The following is a 20581-nucleotide window of genomic DNA, read 5'->3' as shown; positions in this document are numbered from 1 at the left end:
TGCCAGGGCCCAGTGTAGTGTTGTTCTGTGTCCGCATCTGCGGCTGCCGGTTCCGCCGTTGGAGTCGGCTGCCGCAGTGGGACAGTGGTGCATGAGTCACCAGATGCAGGTGAATGTAGTGTTATGTGCAGTGTACTTGTCCGCGTGGGGGACTCACTTGGGCCGCAGAGGTCGGTTATCAATCGACGCTGGCTCAGCAGTTCCTGCGCTTGCGCAGCGATCTGCCGGTCCTTGTCGGCCAGCACCTCCTCAACGGCGGCAAGCGGACGCTGACGTCGACGGGAACAGCCGACTCTCGCGCCTCTTTAGCTGCAGCCTTGCTGCGGGTTAGGGCGGGGGAAACACCGGCGGAATCTGCCATCGTGTGTTTGCAGGAGCTTTATTTGGTATGGGTGGGCACGACAATTATGCTTTTTCTGAAAAGAAAAGCCTAATAGTAGGTCCTACAGAAGAGGGCGAATGCCCTACGGCCTAGCGTGCGCCGTTGGTGCAGTGGCCTGGCACCTAAAGGAGGTGCGGAGGAAGAGAAGTGGCCTACAGCACGCGGGGTGGTCCGACGTGAACGGGCCCCTGGCACTGATCAACCCTAACACAGAACGAGAGAGTCTCGCTAGGTTTGTAACCGAAGTTACGGGTTACTGTGAGTCAGTGACTCTTGGCGACAATAGAGCTTCTCCGCGAGCTACGCGGCTTTCCGACGAAAGGGAGCAAGCTCATCCTTCCGCCGATCCACCGAGCGCTACTGGCGCCTCGAAAGGAACTCTCTGTAGAGCAGAGCGGTCAGCGAGGCCTAAGCCCCAATAGCTACCGTTGCACCGGCCATCACCGGCTGAGAGCTCCTTCCGCTACGACGGTAGGAGCGCGTCTCATGCTTGCATTCAGTATTCTGGCGGTTAATGTACCATCATTTCACATTTGCAGTGGCTAATCTCGTGCTTACATTAACGTGTGATCTTGTAATGTTAATCACTTAAATATGTTACCTAAAATAATACATTCCCAAAATTTTATTACTCTAAATTAATAAATTTTTGGTTTTCCGATTTTTTTCCTTCAGTATATTTAGTTCGTTGATGTAACGTTGTCGTATGTGAACTTTTGTCATGTTTCGTATTTCCGTAGGTCTATCGAAAATGATTGGTTAGTCCAGGGCTTCTCAACGTGTGGTCCGCGGACCCCTTAGGGGTCCGCCGGCTGTATCTCGGGGGTCCGCGGCCACCTTTCACCAAATCGTGTAAAATAATGAATAAAATTATTGAATAAAGATGTGAAAATCAAATTCATCATTATTTTTTTTTTTTCGTATGAAAATCATGTTTACTTTTACTTCAGGTCCTATTCCCAAGCAGCCTTTGCGGTTCTTAAGTGAGAACGCGTACACAGTTTAGTGCCGGATAATGCGGCTTCTCTGATCGACTGTTTCGCGACAATACGAGGGTCGTTTGTACGCCGGCCACGGCGCTAGATGTGGTGAAACCTTCTACGCATGCGCGGAGCGAGCTTTGTCGACCAATCAGCGAACAGTTTGGACGTCACGTTGATTGCAGCTCCAATGTGTGAAATGTCAATTACAAAGTAATTTTAATCAGGCTATAGTGTGTTGAAAAAATGGAGTAAATCTACTAGCAAGTGTCTGGATACAGTGGGAATTCAAACTGGATCGATAATTTCAAGTTGTTTTCATTCATCTCTAAACCAAAGACTATTGATACTTCGGGGGGGGGGGGGGGGGGGGGGGCGTCATTTGGAACATGGCACTTGCATTAAGAAGCTTTCAGTTCCCATGGGTTTCGCTCTGAAATTTGAAGTTACTGTATGTACTCTTGACTGATTAGGGGTCCGCCATGGATTTTCGACTGAAGAAGGGGTCCGCCAGCTGAAAACGTTAAGCCCTGGGTTAGTCGATACAGGTGTAGCAATTAAACAGTTTATGTGGGCGTTCCCTGAAGTAAACCTTGCAGTTGGATTGGAGGAAGTTCTTGACGTCGCCCATCACTAGGGTGACTGCAGCGTATGCAGCTGTCCCGCGTTTTCCACGTGCTCGCCGCCGCGGAAAATTAACCCGTTGCTGGCGGGCCCGTGGGATGGTGCCGGAAGTGTTGAGCAAGTGGCTCATCGATTGTCCTAAATATAGCGCAGCGCTGAGAAGCAGCAGGCGAGAGCGGGAACCCTGTCCCCGCCGACACAGTAGATACTCTCTCTCTCTCTCTCTCTCTCTCTCTCTCTGTGTGTGTGTGTGTGTGTGTGTGCGTGTCGCAGTATCTTCAGTCTGCAGTCTCTAAGAGGAGTACAGCGGTAGCGTTAGCACCGGCTGCCTGGTTCCGTTGTGTTCGCTACTGTGTCTACAGGGTGGTCCACTGATCGTGACCGGGCCAAATATCTCACGAAATAAGCGTCAAACGAACTACAAAGAACGAAACTTGTCTAGCTTGAAGGGGGAAACCAAATGGCGCTATGGTTGTCCCGTTAGATGGCGCAGCCATAAGCCAAACGGATATCAAGTGTGTTTTTTTAAAAATAGGAACCCCCATATTTATTACATATTCGTGTAGTACGTAAAGAAATATGAATATCGACCGCTTTCTTCGCTTTGTGATCGATGGTGCTGTAATAGTCATAAACGTATAAGTACGTAATATCACGTAACACTCCGCTAGTGCGGACGGTATTTGCTTCTTGATACATTACCCGCGTTAAAATGGACCGTTTACCAGTTTCGGAAAAAGTTGATATCGTGTTGATGTATGGCTGCTGTGATCAAAATGCCCAACGGGCGTGTGCTATGTATGCTGCTCGGTATCCTGGAAGACATCATCAAAGTGTCCGGACCGTTCGCCGGAGAGTTACGTTATTTAAGGAAACAGTAAGTGTTCAGCCACATGTGAAACGTCAACCACGACCTGCAACAAATGATGATGCCCAAGTAGGTGTTTTAGCTGCTGTCGCGGCTAATCCGCACGTCAGTAGCAGACAAACTGCGCGAGAATCGGGAATCTCAAAGACGTCGGTGTTGAGAATGCTACATCGACATCGATTGCACCCGTGCCATATTTCTATGCTCCAGGAATTGCATGGCGACGACTTTGAAAGTCGTGTACAGTTCTGCCACTGGACACAAGAAAAATTACGGGACGATGACAGATTTTTTTGCACGCGTCCTATTTAGCGGTAACGTAAACCGGTATAATATGCACTATTGGGCAACGGAAAATCCACGATGGCTGCGACAAGTGGAACATCAACGACCTTGGCTCGTTAGTGTATGGTGCTGCATAATGGGAGGAAGGATAATTGGCCCCCATTTTATCAAAGGCAATGTAAATGGTGCAATGTATGCTGATTTCCTACGCGATGTTCTACCGATGTTACTACAAGATATTTCACAGCATGACAGAATGGCGATGTTCTTCCAACATTATGGATGTCCGGCACATAGCTCGTGTGCGGTTGAAGCTGTATTGAATAGCATATTTCGTGACAGGTGGATTGGTCGTCGAAGCATCATACCATGGCCCGCACGTTCACCGGATCTGACGTGCCCGGATTTCTTTCTGTGGGGAAAGTTGAGGGATATTTGCTATCGTGATCCACTGACAACACCTGACAACATACGTCAGCGCATTGTCAATGCATGTGCGAACACTACGGAAGACGAACTACTCGCTGTTGAGAGGAATGTCGTTACATGCATTGAAGTTGACGGACATCATTTTGAGCATTTATTGCATTAATGTGGTGTTTACAGGTAATCACGCTGTAACAGCATGCGTTCTCAGAAATGATAAGTTCACAAAGGTACATGTATCACATTGGAACAACAGAAATAAAATGTTCAAACGTAGCTACGTTCCGTATTGTAATTTAAAAAACCTACGTGTTACCAACTGTTCGTCTAAAATTCTGAGCCGTATGTTTGTGACTATTACAGCGCCATGTATCACAAAGCGAAAAAAGTGGTCCAACTAAAACATTCATATTTCTTTACGTACTACACGAATATATAGTAAAAAATGGGGATTCCTACTTAAAAAACGCAGTTGGTATCCGTTTGACCTATGGCAGCGCCATCTAGCGGGCCAACCATAGCGCCATCTGGTTTCCCCCTTCAAGCTAGACAAGTTTCGTTCTTTGTAGTTTTTCGTTTGACGCTTATTTCGTGAGATATTTGGCCCGGTCACGATCAATGGACCACCCTGTATACAGTAATTAAAAGTGGCCGCTTTTAGTCCCGCAGTGAGCTGTCATTTGTATTCAGGTGATTCACGTGAAGAGGACTCCGACTTGATTATGGCCCCACGACGGGAATTATCGCTAAGTGGTAGTTGGAGCTAGAGGAATAGGACATTCCGCTTCCGAAATTGTTAGAGTATTCGACACTCCGAGATCCACTGTGTCAAGAGCGTGTCTAGAATAACAAATTTCAGGCGTTATCTCTCACCACGGACAACGCAGTGCCCCGACGGCTTTCATTTAATGACCGAGAGCAGCAGCCTTTGCTCAGAGCTCAGAGCTGTCAGTGCTTATGTGAAATGCCGGCTGGAGTGACCGAGCGGTTCTATGCGTTACAGTGTGGAACCGCGCGACCGCTACGGTCGCAGGTTCGAATCCTGCCTCGGGCATGGATGTGTGTGATGTCCTTAGGGTAGTCACGTTTAAGTAGTTCTAAGTTTTAGGGGACTGATGATCTCAGAAGTTAAATCCCATTGTGCTCAGATCCATTTTTTGAACTTCGTGAAATATCCGCAGAAATCAATGTGGGCCCTGCGACGAACGTCTGCGTTAGGACACTGCGGCGAAAGTTCCCATTAATGGCAGCTGACGACCAACGTGAATGCCTTTGCTAACGGTGTAAGTAGGCTGTTTAGGTTTTTGTGTTGGTAACGCCATGTGGCGCGCTGCATTAAAATCGTTGACTGCGCTGTGAAACTTCCGCTTTTGAATGTAAAGTATGACTGTGCTGGTAAGACTTCTACGATACTTGATTTTCAAACTCCAGAGTGAAACTGAACGTACTGAGACAGTTTTCTCTTTACTTATTCTGATCATTTCTAAACTGACGCGCAATATTTTAGCGCAACGCACTCTGACTTTCAATAATCCCTACAAAAGAATAGCTCTGACTAACAATAACCTGTAGCCTTTATGAATCATTTATCTCACCAAAATCTTCGTTACTCGAACTACTGCATCACAGCGAGCGCCAATACTGCCAGCTACATAAAATAATCAAACTACTGAAGGCACTAATTACTGATAGGCTTATAGTTAGCAAATGGTAGATTTTGATAGAGAACAAACAATGTATTTATCTTAATAGTGTTCAAAAGTCATAATATATACCGGGTGATCAAAAAGTCATTATAAATTTGAAAACTGAATAAATCACGGAATAATGTAGATAGAGAGGTAAAAATTGACCCACATGCTTGGAATGAGATGGGGTTCTATTAGAACCAAAAAAATACAAACGTTCAAAAAATGTCCGACAGATGGTGCTTCATCTGATCAAAATAGCAATAATTAGCATAACAAAGTAAGACAAAGCAAAGATGATGTTCTTTACAGGAAATGCTCAATATGTCCACCATCATTCCTCAACAACAGCTGTAGTCGACGAATAATGTTGTGAACAGCACTGTAAAACATGTCCGGAGTTATGGTGAGGCATTGGCGTCGGATGTTGTCTTTCAGCATCCCTAGAAACGTCGGTCGATCACGATACACTTGCGACTTCAGGTGACCAAAAAGCCAATAATCGCACGGACTGAGGCCTGGGGACCTGGGAGGCCAACCATGACGAAAGTGGCGGCTGAGCACACGATCATCATCAAACGACGCGCATCTGTCGGACATTTTGTGAACTTTGTTTTTTTTTTTTTTTTTTTTTTTTTTTGCTCTAATAGAACCCCATGTCATTCCAAGCATGTGTGTCAATTTTTACCTCTCTATCTACATTATTCCGTGGTTTATTAAGTTTTCAAATTTATACTGACTTCTTGATCTCCCAGTATATAAATTCGTGACATCAATTTCAAAAAATTTCATTTTTCTGATGGACACACGTCCGGCATCTCTCTCCCCACATGCACCACTACTGGATGCTCACCTCCAATTGCCCAACCCTACGGGCTGTTCACATCCAACTTCCCAATACTACACTGCCGAATGACTTCCAACAACGAGACCAACCAGCCACAGACTGCACACACCGCAGTCAGCGATTCCAGTGCAGAGCGCTACTTGGCTTTACCAACATAAAAACCTAAACAGCCTACTTACAACGGCACAACATCGCTAGCAGCGCCTCTCCTGGACACGTGACGGTATCGGTTGGACTGTAGACTATTAGAAAACCATAGCGTGGTGAGATGGGTCCGATTTCAGTTGGTAAGAGTTTACGATAGGGTTCGAGTGTGTCACAGACCTCACGAAGCCGTGGAGCCAAGTTGTCAACAAGACACTGTGCGAGCTGGTGCTGGCTCCATAATGGCTTGGGCTGTATTTATGTGGAATGCACTGGGTTCTCTGATCCAATTGAACCGATCATCGACGGCAAACGGCTAAATTCGGCTACTTGGAAATCATGTGTAATCTTTCATGGACGTCAAGTTTCCAAACAACGATGTCATGTCACCATGCCATAGTTATTCGCGATTGGTTTGGAAGAACATTCTGGACAATTAGAGCGAATAATTAGGTCAACCTGATCAACCGTCGTGTATCCCGTCGCACATTTATGGTACTTTATCAGTTGGTGCACAAGACTCTGCACCGGCAACGCTTCTGTAATCATGGACGGGACTTCCAGCGACTTGTTCTGTCCATGCCACGTCGAGCTGCTGCCCCAAGCTGGGACAATTGAGGTCCGACACGACATTAGGAGGTATCGCATGACTTATATCATCTCCGTCTATTGGTGTGAATGACCTTCCACTCAAGAAGCAAAACTGGTGTGCAATGATAATTAGTCGAAACCCTCAGCAGCCAACAGGTGTTGTTGATATACCTCAATGGAGACAGTTGAAAATGTGTACCCCGACCGGGATTCGTTCCCGGGATCTCCTGCTTACATGGCAGACGCTCTATCCATCTGTACCATCGAGGGGAGGGACTTATCCCTTGCATGCTTCCCGTGAGACCCACATTCCCAACTGTCCACAACCTACATTCGTAATGTTCCTAAAGGATATTGGCAGCTAAGGGTTTCGATTAATTATCATTTCTTTCTAGAAAAGCTGCATGCTCATCATTGGTATCTGTACTTTCGGAACAGTTACTATCTTCATATAGTTAAAGGCTACCCGGCCACTGACCTCCTTCTGTGCGGATGCGCACACTGTACCCGAACTCTTAGGGAATCGTCAACTTAGTTGGTGTGAGTAATGAGTGTATGGGCAAATATCCTTTAGGAACATTACGAATGTAGGTTGTGGACAGTTGGGAATGTGGGTGTCACGGGAAGCGTGTAAGGGATAAGTCCCTGCAGTCGCGCTATCCTCTGAGCCCTCGGTGGCTCAGATGGATAGAGTGTCTGCCATGTAAGTAGGAGATCCCAGGTTCGAGCACCGGTCGGGGCACACATTTTCAGCTGTCCTCGTTAAGGTATATCAACAACACCTGTTGGCAGAAGAGGGTGTCGATTAATTATCATTTCTTTCTAGAGAAGCTACATGGTCATCATTCGTATATGTTCTTTCGGAACAGTTGCTATCTTCACAAAATTGGTACTTCTCGCGGACGATACTGGTATTATAATAAATCCCATTAGAAGAAGATTTGCAAATGATTTTTTTCAAACAATTATTAAGCTGTTCTCGGAAAATGAACTCTCCCTAAATTAAAAAGAAATCGCACTACATTCATTTCTGTACAACAGATAGTCATGCCAACAGTTGATGTAGCACATAAGCAGGAGTCAGTAAACAGGGTAAAATACTCCAAGTTTTTAGGTGTACATACTGTACTGACGAAGACTTGAGCTATAAGAAGCATAACACTGAGCTCAAAAAATTAAGTTCAGCTGCCTTTGCTCATCTCAGGAGCAAACATACAAACATCCTGACATATTTTGCATATTGACAGTCAATAATCTCTTACGAAATAATTTTCTTGGGTAACTCATCACATATAAAGAAAACATTGATTGCACAAAAGGGGGCAGGAAGAATAATATGTGGTGTTCATCGACGAGCGTCATGTTAGTACCCCTCAACGAGCTGGGCATTTTAACTGCGCTGACACAATACATATATTAGGTAATGAACTTCGTCATAAATAATCTATCACAGTTTTAGAAGAACATACTTGTCTATTCCTACTACACTAGAGGGATAAAAGGTCTTTATTGCCCATTGTTAAGGTTATCAGTGGCTCAGAAAGGAGTAGAATATGCAGCAATAAAAAAATTTTATATTTGCCCATTAACATAAAATTTACGGGACGTAGCGAATCTATTTTTAAATCAATTCTCGTGAACAATTCCGCTATTCCACTGACGAATCTCTACTTAAATAATGGTAGCCAGTAAATAAATAAGTAAAATAAAAAAAACGTAGTTGTATGAGTAGAGCTAAAAATAATAATGTGTTCATTAATGTTAAACTAATTATGTGTACACACCGCGTAAACTGATTCGTTCCACGTTATTTCGACAAAAGAATCGTTTAGATAATCTATGGAACATGTAACTAACTAACTAACAATCATGTAACGGTACAAGTGGTTGCTTCTAGTATAAACTACACTCATCAGCAGAAATATCCCAGCAGAAGGGATCGTTTTTAATTTCTCATTACTTCTCAAACGTCAGGAGGGGATTTTTCGCACGATCCACTGCTGATTCTCAGCAAGATAAGACAGTAAATAGTGAAACTCACTGACATAAGTGACTTTGACACAGGGAGGATTGTTATGGCCCTGCTGCTGGGAACGAATGTCTCGGAAAAGGCGAAGCAGATCGGTTTTACGGATATTACTGCCAGGAGCATACATGTAAATTGGTTGAAGGATGGTGAAACTGCCAGTAGGTGCCACCTTATTGAGTTCTCGTGGCTCATCACAAAACGTTAAGGGGAGATTTACTGTCTTTTTGTTCAAAAAGTCGAATTTCTTTTAATTGCATTTTTGGATCCATAAAAGTGTTTAGAATCCACTCCTGAAACGGTTTTTACAAATACAGGACGAAAATTTTTGTTATTCGGGGTTGAACAGAAAATACACCTGCCTTAAATCGGCCTTTTTCACGCACCAGTTTTTTTTTTTTCGGATGACGAGTTATTGTACCGGTGTTTGGGAGGAAACAAACAAAATTCAAATGAAAGTTTGAACGCATGCGTTTGGAAGTTAGCCCCCAAGCTTTTGGATTCTGGTGCGAAGACTGTGGAGATTGCGACTTTAGTGAGCAGCTTCAACGAAGGGCATTCAGCAATTCTGAAGACCATGACAACGATGGACGTCACCCTGGGACTCTATTCGACGCAGTTCGCCAAGCATTCGGACGACCACCGGATTCGAGCGGCCGAAAACCGCTTGTCACCTGCCGTACGAGCGGCTACGGAGCAGCGCAGGATGGCCCAGATCGAGCAGAACGCCCTCTATGAGGAAGAGGAAGGACTACTTCATGGACCCGGAATAGCAGATTGAACGTAAGTTGCATAATATTGCATTTACATGTAGTCAAAACTTCAAGCGCGTTTTTCTCAAAATGACGTTTTCTTTATCGCGCGGTATGCTAACTTCAAATCTACTGAACCGATTGCCATGATTCTTTGTTTCCGACGAAGCTAACTAAATTGTCTAGAAGTTGTACCACTTTTAGTCCGATCCATCAACTATAAATATTTTTACTTGGCCGACGAAGTCGAACATCTACCCTTCCTACCAACTCTAACCCCCTCTTCCTGCCTCCTCCTCAGGGCTCCCTCTCCTCCCCCTCCCTCCTTCTGAGCGGATTTCCCCTCCTACTCCCCCTCCATCTCCTGTGCCTTCTTTCAGTGTCTCTGCACTCCCTCCTGCCCTGTCTTCCCTTTTCCTCTCCCGCCCCATGTGTCTCCTGCCTCTTCGTGAACCCACGGTTGCCCCTCCTCTCTTCATCCCGCCGCTTCCCCAGCTGCCCCATGCTCTCCCCTCCTTTTCCATCCTCTCTGACCTTTCCCTCGGCAGGTCCCACCTGGTAGTTTTATTCTTCGTCGTGTGTGCTCCAAGTGGGTTTTAAGTGTGTTGTTTCGGAGTGTTTTTAATACTGTGGCCAACTTTTAACCTGTGCATGCGCATCCAGTGTCTTCTACATCTACATCTACATTTATACTCCGCAAGCCACCCAACGGTGTGTGGCGGAGGGCACTTTATGTGCCACTGTCATTACCTCCCTTTCCTGCTCCAGTCGAGTATGGTTCGCAGGAAGAACGACTGTCTGAAAGCCTCCGTGCGCGCTCGAATCTCTCTAATTTTATATTCGTGATCTCCTCGGGAGGTATAAGTAGGGGGAAGCAATATATTCGACACCTCATCCAGAAACGCACCCTCTCGAAACCTGGCGAGCAAGCTACACCGCGATACAGAGCGCCTCTCTTGCAGAGTCTCCCACTTGAGTTTATTAAACATCTCCGTAACGCTATCACGGTTACTAAATAACCCTGTGACGAAAAGCGCCGCTCTTCTTTGGATCTTCTCTATCTCCTCCGTCAGACCGATCTGGTACGGATCCCACACTGATGAGCAATACTCAAGTATAGGTCGAACGAGTGTTTTGTAAGCCACCTCCTTTGTTGATGGACTACATTTTCTAAGGACTCTCCCAATGAATCTCAACCTGGTACCCGCCTTACCAACAATTAATTTTATATGATCATTCCACTTCAAATCGTTCCACACGCATACTCCCAGATATTTTACGGAAGTAACTGCTACCAGTGTTTGTTCCGCTATCATATAATCATACAATAAAGGATCCTTCTTTCTATGTACTCGCAATACATTACATTTGTCTATGTTAAGGGTCAGCTGCCACTCCTGGCACCAAGTGCCTATCCGCTGCAGATCTTCCTGCATTTCGCTACAATTTTCTAATGCTGCAACTTCTCTGTATACTACAGCATCATCCGCGAAAAGCCGCATGGAACTTCCGACACTATCTACTAGGTCATTTATATATATTGTGAAAAGCAATGGTCCCATAACACTCCCCTGTGGCACGCCAGAGGTTACTTTAACGTCTGTAGACGTCTCTCCATTGATAACAACGTGCTGTGTTCTGTTTGCTAAAAACTCTTCAATCCAGCCACACAGCTGGTCTGATATTCCGTAGGCTCTTACTTTGTTTATCAGGCGACAGTGCGGAACTGTATCGAACGCCTTCCGGAAGTCAAGAAAAATAGCATCTACCTGGGAGCCTGTATCTAATATTTTCTGGGTCTCATGAACAAATAAAGCGAGTTGGGTCTCACACGATCGCTGTTTCCGGAATCCGTGTTGATTCCTACATAGTACATTCCTACATAGTACATTCTCTGTGTTTTAAGAATCGCCCACTGCGTTTTTTAACTTTCTGGTGACTTTTTTAACTGTTCCCAATGAACGTCTACATGTCATTTTCTCCCCTTACTCTGTTTTATGTTTCCCTTTTTTACCTCCTTATGTATGTATTATTTTATTCTTGTTTTAGTTGTCATGTCACTCGGCTGAAGAGCGGCGGATTGTGCTGCTGACAGCCCTCCCCTGCCCATATGGGGCAGGGGAATGAAATCACAATAAAGAAAAAAAAAAGACGAAGTCGAAAAATCAATGAAGAAAACTCTTTTTTTCAAATGGCCGCCATTTTGTTTCCTATGGTCCAAATAACTTAAGCGAGATACAACTCCTAAAGAATCTTATATACTTCGCCAACTCAATTTTGATTTCGGACGAACCGGCTGACCTGCGACATACCGCGCGTGGAGGTATACATCGAAATTTTGTTTCGTTCTGACGGCACTTCCGCCTTTGCTCTTCTACATTTTCAGACGAAAAAAATCATGTTGGTAGAGGATATATCAATAAACATTCTGACCATATTTGACATCGATATCTACAACAAATCCCGAGAAAAAAATTCTCAAAGAACATGCTTTTTTCAGTCCAAAGGAAGTAAACCTCACCTTAAGAACGTAGGCTTGTTCGCTCTGTACGTCAGGATAGGCGGCGACCTGTGGCAGATCTGACGCAAGGGATGCACTGCAGACGCTGCCCAAAGCGTTCGGGGGTACATCGGCTAGTTCACACTTCTGAACGTCGTGCTTTGCAGCAGACAGCCCCTGTGTGTCGTCACGTTTACCCAACGACATCGTCAATTACAGTTGCACTGAACACAAGATTATCGAGATTTGGCTGTGGATCAAAAAAAAAAAAATATCGCCTAGTCTGGTGTATCACGTTTGTTGTTACGCCAGGTTGATGATCGTAATGAGGAAAGCTATCATCTAGGTGAGCTGATGTTCAAAACATGCACCGCGCCACGTAAACAGGCTGCTGGGGTCAGTATCATCCTACGGAGGGCAGTCACATGGCTTCTTTGGGATCGAAGGTACAAATCGGAGTCACTGTGACACCTGTGAACTACGTGAACTGTGTTACAGACCACGTTAATCTCTCCATGCTGGATGTATCAATCACAGCAGGCCAGCAGCCCGTGCTACAAGGTCAGAATCGTGATACAGTAGTTTGAAGAGCATGAAAGTGGATTGACGTTGATGTCTTGACCACCCAATTTACCTGATCTGTACCGGATGGAACACATTTGGGACGCTACCGAGCTCCAGCTATGCTGACACCAACCGCCGGCCCTCTGCCTTTTGTCTCAGATCCTTCAGCGGATGTTTTTTTACGATTTTTCTTACGTTTCGCCAGCGCGATTGGCTGCCAGCGTCAAAGCTTCACCCTACATTTCTGGTTTCGGACTGAAGTCGAGGTCGCTGCCGTAGGCTACAGCTACCTGTTGCACCAATGTCTGAGGCCTTTTCCCAGCTCATTACCTATATGGTTCTCCTCTTGCAACCTGCAACTGTCGATCGATGCAGCACGGCTATTCAGGATCAGTTTAGCTTGAGGCTTCCTCTTCCTTGTTGAGCTATTATCGTGTTCATTGATTTCTATGGCTTCCCTGAACAAGCGGGCGTGATAGCTCTTCTCCACAACATTTTAATTCAAATGGTTCAAATGGCTCTAAGCACTATGGGACTTAACTTCAGTCCCCTAGACTTAGAACTACTTAAACCTAACTAACCTAAGGACATCACACACATTTATGCCCGAGGCAGGATTCAAACCTGCGATCGTAGCAGCAGCGCGGATCCGGGCTGAAGCGCCTAGAACCGCTCGGTCACAGCGGCCAGCTATTTTAGTCTGTAGTCGGTCTCAGACGGCACGAGCGCCATCACGGCCAATTTCTCCACAAATATCAACCTGAATACCGTTTATGTTTGTTGATATTGTTGTTGTCAGATCTCTCAGTCATTCCCACACGGACTTTTCCACATGTGCACGGTATACGCTATATTCATGACACTGCAGTTGGGTTCATTTTGCACTCTACCTATATGATGTGCCGGAACCTATTCTTATTTTCAACTAAATCTGTTTTCGTTCTTGACAATGAAAATAACGTAAACTTGCTGCAGTTTTAAACTCGACGGAATGTGAACGGTTCATGTGGCTGGTGCAACTCAGTTACGTACCTTCTTTTCCGCTCGTTGTCCTGTCATTCTCCCAAAAACAGGATTCGGATCTGAAGTCCATTCAGCGTGCTATGTGTATTATGTAACAGATACGCTTCTATATTCTCCATTGCATTTTTATTGGCCCTCTAGCGAGCCACCTTCCACTCTCATAACGCTTTTGAACAATTCGTTGTTAACAGTACCTTTTTTTAGATATTACAATTAAAAATTATCACATCAAGTTAACCTACCATATACACAAATTTTTTTCAAATAGTCTTATCAGTTTCAGTCATAAAATTCAGCCAAAAATCATCATTATCACACATTTACATCAAATATGCAGAACCAACAATCAGTTTTGTACTTTCTTTAATTACATGAAGAAGAAATGAAGCACAGCTTTCCTACCCTGTTTTCGATACATATTTCAATACAACTCTTTATTAGTATTAAACGTAGCTCTGTCTTTTGCACAGAAAGTATCTTCTGATGATCTGTTGTCGTGTTTTGGGTTGCGTAATCCCACAAATTGTCTTATTGCTTTTAAAATTAGTGGCTTTCACCAAATAAATTTGTTATACAAGTAATTACTAGCCTTCACATGTTATTCCACATTACGTTCCATGTATTTTGGCTGACAGACGAATATAAGTGGCATTGCATTACAAGATTTCATTGTATGGTAATTAGGAAAGAATGCAATATCAGTCGTTCCTATCAACTGACCGAGTTCTGTAAGTTTGAGGTGCTGATGTTTCATAATTATTTACGTTCTACGGTCTGCCAAGTAAGAGCGTGGTCTGCATTACACGTAGATGGTAAAAGATATCGCCTTAATTCTGTCAGAGCCCAATAGAAGGATCCTTTGTCCCTCATGCAATGTGCATAAAGCATTTTTTTTTACTTTGAATTCTTGGCTGAGATACACAAAAAGAGACATGAGTGCATCCTAGACGTCGCGTTTTGAGGCTGTGTTTCACTGTTGACACCCCAAAGGTCCGAAAATGAGTCATGTCGCGGCATCAAAGTCATTTGTAGAAAAGGGGTAACACTCTATAAATAGGTTAAAAACGTGGATGACTTCGAAAAATGTAAATCGATCGATAAACTCACTCCGAAAGTTGAAAAAATGATTTTTGACTTTTTTTCGAGAAACCAATTCTTGACATTGTGTAAAGCGCAAGCACAGTCACTTTTAAACAGCTGTCAACGCAAATTCGACGCATTTAGATGTCTTTTCCACGTTAATACTGGAAAACCTGGTTTCAAGCGTGCCTCGAAGATGCTAGGCAATTATCGACGGGTGGGGGGTGACTGGACGTATTATTAATTGTTGTTGCATATTTCTTTGGTGTATATATGATGTGTATATGTGTTTTAGTTTATTCTCAAATACATTTTTCTACTGATTAACGTGACCACGATGTTACTTAACAGACTGCATATCTCCCAAAAGGTGGAGATTACTGATGCTGAGGTTATAATTATCTTGTTTACTGGAATCTGGGCGATCACATGCCCTTAAAGAGCAAAGAGTTATGGTATTGATCAGTACAATGTACTTCCTAAATTGGTCTGTTACGTATCAGTGAGACACTCTTTGGTATTGTTGATCAGATTGTGAATAGTATTGACGCCGTGTTTGTACACTACGCAGCTGATACTGTCACCCTTGGGGTGTAGGGCAGAAAGGCGGCATTCCTTCTTCCTCTGTGTCACTCCGCCGAGCGTTAGATTTCGTGACACTTCTTACGCAACTGGTGGAGTACCCATTGCTCTTCATATCGCTTTCCAGGTGTTGCATCTCGCGTCCGAGCGGCTACGGCTCACAAATTCGGCTTGTGACCGTTACGAACGTATTATTCAATCCTCTTTCGTGGTTTTGGTGATAACTTCACAGTTTGTGCAGACATCTGACCGTGTGCGTCGAGAATGTTACGTCAGTTTTCACTTAACATTTTGCAGGTAAACTCTTTGTGCGAGAAAGCTCTGTAGTAGCGGTCTTTGTGGAAGATGCAACCGTCTGCGAGCGCTTTATGCCGGGTTTTCCAAGGAGCGGAATTTCTGCGCAGCGTAGTACGCTTAAGGCGTCCGGCGCAGTGCGTCGTCCCCTCCACAAGTGACACAGTAGTGACGGTGTTTCCCGACAGAGTATAAAGCGCAGTGCGCCACCGCTTTACGTCAGATGTGAGAGGATAACTGGTTCTGGACGGGTCTGATGCGTAGTACGCTACGTTCTAGAGTAGTAACTGTTGCAGGTTCATGTACAAAATGGCTACGCAGTCTGCTAAAAAGCTACGAGTGCGTTTCAGTGCAGAGGACGATGAACGTTGATTGACGCAGTGTGAAAAACATATTGCTGACTGTTTTTTCCGCTCATCACGTAAGCAGGCAAAAAGGAATACAAACGTCTCAAAAATGAGATTGACAGGAAGTGCAAAATGGCTAAGCAGGGATGGCTAGAGTACAAATCTAAGGATGTAGAGACTTGTCTCACTAGGGGTAAGATAGATACTGCCTACAGGAAAATTAAAGAGGCCTTTGGAGAGAAGAGAACCACTTGTATGAATATTAAGAGCTCAGATGGCAACCCAGTTCTAAGCAAAGAAAGGAAGGCAGAAAGGTGGAAGGAGTATATAGAGGGTTTATACAAGGGCGATGTACTTGAGGACAATATTATGGAAATGGAAGAGGATGTAGAAGAAGATGAAATGGGAGATAAGATACTGCGTGAAGAGTTTGACAGAGCACTGAAAGACCTGAGTCGAAACAAGGCCCCGGGAGTAGACAACATTCCATTAGAACTACTGATGGCCTTGGGAGAGCCAGTCGTGACAAAACTCTACCATCTGGTGAGCAAGATGTATGAGACAGGCGAAATACCCACAGACTTCAAGAAGAATATAATAATTCCAACCCCAAAGAAAGCAGGTGTTGACAGATGTGAAAATTACCGAACAATCAGTTTAATAAGCCACAGCTGCAAAATACTAATGCGAATTCTTTACAGACGAATGGAAAAACTGGTAGAAGCGGACCTCGGGGAAGATCAGTTTGGATTCCGTAGAAATGTTGGAACACGTGAGGCAATACTAACCTTACGACTTATCGTAGAAGAAAGATTAAGGAAAGGCAAACCTACGTTTCTAGCAATTGTAGACTTAGAGAAAGCTTTTGACAACGTTAACTGGAGTACTCTCTTTCAAATTCTGAAGGTGGCAGGAGTAAAATACAGGGAGCGAAAGGCTATTTACAATTTGTACAGAAACCAGATGGCAGTTATAAGAGTTGAGGGGCATGAAAGGGAAGCAGTGGTTGGGAAAGGAGTGAGACAGGGTTGTAGCCTCTCCCCGATGTTATTCAATCTGTATATTGAGCAAGCAGTAAAGGAAACAAAAGAAAAATTCGGAGTAGGTATTAAAATTCATGGAGAAGAAGTAAAAACTTTGAGGTTGACCGATGACATTGTAATTCTGTCAGAGACAGCAAAGGATTTGGAAGTGCAGTTGAACGGAATGGACAGTGTCTTGAAAGGAGGATATAAGATGAACATCAACAAAAGCAAAACGAGGATAATGGAATGTAGTCAAATTAAATCTGGTGATGCTGAGGGGATTAGATTAGGAAATGAGACACTTAAAGTAGTAAAGGAGTTTTGCTATTTAGGGAGTAAAATAACTGATGATGGTTGAAGTAGAGAGGATATAAAATGTAGACTGGCAATGGCAAGGAAATCGTTTCTGAAGAAGAGAAATTTGTTAACATCGAGTATAGATTTAAGTGTCAGGAAGTCGTTTCTGAAAGTATTTGTATGGAGTGTAGCCATGTATGGAAGTGAAACATGGACAATATCCAGTTTAGACAAGAAGAGAATAGAAGCTTTCGAAATGTGGTGCTACAGAAGAATGCTGAAGATAAGGTGGGTAGATCACGTAACTAATGAGGAGGTATTGAATAGGATTGGGGAGAAGAGAAGTTTGTGGCACAACTTGACTAGAAGAAGGGATCGGTTGGTAGGACATGTTTTGAGGCATCAAGGGATCACAAATTTAGCAGTGGAGGGCAGCGTGGAGGGTAAAAATCGTAGAGGGAGAACAAGAGATCAATACACTAAGCAGATTCAGAAGGATGTAGGTTGCAGTAGGTACTGGGAGATGAAGAGGCTTGCACAGGATAGAGTAGCATGGAGAGCTGCATCAAACCAGTCTCAGGACTGAAGACCACAACACCAACACGTAAGCTTGGAGCAAATAAACCTCTTCTTCGTCGCCCATTACAGAGAGGCTGGACGAAAATGCGGAAACACTAAAATTACAACACATTTCGATGCCTGACACGGTGCAGGAAACCCATTGGTATTCAAAACAGCTTTCATTCGTTTTAGAATGTATAAATACAGATCTTGTATGGTTTTCAAGAAAATCTTCCTGCAAAATAGGCGCAAGCACAGGGAACGATGATGAAGGTCAACAGTGATCAGGCATCCTTCTCTCAAAAGAGGACCACAAAAACTTAATAACATTGAGATCTGGTGACTGTTTTGGCCAGGGGAGATGCCACAATTCATATCGTGCTCACGAAACCAGACCTGGACGGTGCCAGCTACATGAACTGGGGCACTGTCTTTTTGGATGGCACTATCACCATTGGGGAACAAACATTGTACCGTGAGATGGATCTGATCAGTCAAAAGGCACTAATGTGACCTTGCAGAATACACATGGAGCCCATGGAATACCACGATACGAATGCCCAAAATCATCACCGAACCACCGGTCAGTTTCAATCATGGGACGTAAACTCGACCATGATTTGGAATCGATGAGAAACAAGACTCATCAGACCAAATCACTTACTTGCGTTCCCCCGTAGTCCAGGCCTTATGTTTTGGCACCAGGCTTTTGTGTTACGGGCATTTGTAACACTGATGAATTGTTTCGGAATTTCAGATTACCCTAAAATTCCATTCTTACAGAGCTCTCTTCTTGTTGTTTTGGTGTGACCATGACATTCTATTCTGCAGTGACTTTTGAAACTGTCTTACTTCCTCTTCAATGATCGTCTGTCACGATCACTCAACATACGTTTTCACCGCCTTGTGACTCAGCAGATGTTGTGTTTCCACTTTCCCTGTGTGGTCGTAATGATGGTATTCTTGACCGAAGACGCTATTGTTCGGTCGAGTAGCTCCTCAATTGGCATCACGAGGCTGAGTGCACCCCGAAAAATGGCAACAGTGCATGGTGGCCTGAATGGTCACCCATCCAAGCGCCGACCACGCCCGACAGCGCTTAACTTCGGTGATCTCACGGCAAGGCCGTTGCCGAATCTACGATAGTGTGCCTCTTGAAACGTCAAACATATCGGTTCCATTGATTTCGGAAGCACCCACCATTCGGGAACAAACAGTTTATCGACGTCCGAATTTACTTAGTCTGAACACAATGCTCTCGCAACAATTCCGACAATTCTGGCCGTGACTGACCGTTATCAACGCACTGAGAAGATTGCACAGTGCCCGTTCGTAGTCAAATACAACACGGCCATCTGCAGGCTTGGCTAGCATCTCTAATATTGAAGCATGCATTTCTCGAGGTGTTTCCATAATTTTGTCTAGCCCTTGTATGTTTAGCTACCAGTAAACCCAAGAGTGTCCTTTCCTTTTCGACCCAGCAATCCACCAATATTCTATAGTTTATTAAAGCTTTGTTTAACCCATTAATGTCCAAAACTATTTTTGTTTTTAATTTTGACTCAATTAAGTCAAAGTAGTTCTTTTAAGAGTACCAGCATGTATGAATGAGTAAAATGTTATTTTTTAATTTTTACGCTACTTTATTTCACATATGATAAAACATACATTGGGCATTAACATTTACAGTTCAACAATACAATTTAATTTTTTATGTAACAAGAAAACAATGTTAAATCTAATTTTACTCATAATAATTGATACATTCCTGTTTTTCCACTTTTTTCCAATTTATAATTCAATCACTAAGTCCAACATGACGTTATATCAGCGATATGTTCTGTATTTTGCACAATGTTTATTTGTGGTATTGCAAAAAACAAGAATCTGAATAGAGAACAACATTACATTTTACATAAAAAAATTTTGTGCAGTTTGCACAATTTTTACATCTCCTCTGAGTTAGAATTTTGTCCACGAAGTCTCCAACATGATCTCTGGGGATATAAAAAAAATGGTTCAAATGGCTCTCAGCACTATGGGACTTAACATCTGAGGTCATCAGTCCCCTAGAACTACTTAAACCTAACTAACCTAAGGGCATCACACACATCCGTACCCGAGGCAGGATTCGAATCTGCTACCGTAGCGATCGTACGGTTCCAGACTGTAGTGCCTAGAACCACTCGGCCACAGCGGCCGGCTCATTTGGTACACCTTTCCTGGATTTTGGCATGGGCCCTCGAGGTTTATCCATTACTGGCGACGTCAGTAGAGCTAATACGACACTTCGTCGGAACTCCAACAAACTTACGTTAGTCACCTCTCTATACAGCATTCACATATTGACAAGGCTGCCGTCAAGGCAGAAACTAACAGGAGAGCAGTACCATTCCTTGGAGCGCATCCTGGTTCCAAAAACCGAAGAAATTCTGGTCGTATGTAACGTACACAAGCGGCAAGACGCAGTCAATACCTTCGCTGCGCAGTGCCGATGGTACTGTTACCGACGACTGTGCCGCTAAAGCGGAGTTATTGAGCGCAGTTTTCCGAAATTCCTTCACCAGGGAAGACGAATGGAATATTCCAAACACGAACAGCTGCTAGCATGAGTTTCTTAGAAGTAGATACCTTAGGGGTTGCGAAGCAACTCAAATCGCTTGATACGGGCAAGTCTTCAGGTCCAGATTGAATA

The sequence above is a fragment of the Schistocerca americana genome, chromosome 7, assembly GCF_021461395.2.
Source record: "Schistocerca americana isolate TAMUIC-IGC-003095 chromosome 7, iqSchAmer2.1, whole genome shotgun sequence".
Classification (NCBI taxonomy): Eukaryota; Metazoa; Arthropoda; class Insecta; order Orthoptera; family Acrididae; genus Schistocerca; species Schistocerca americana.
This window is presented reverse-complemented; position numbering follows the sequence as displayed.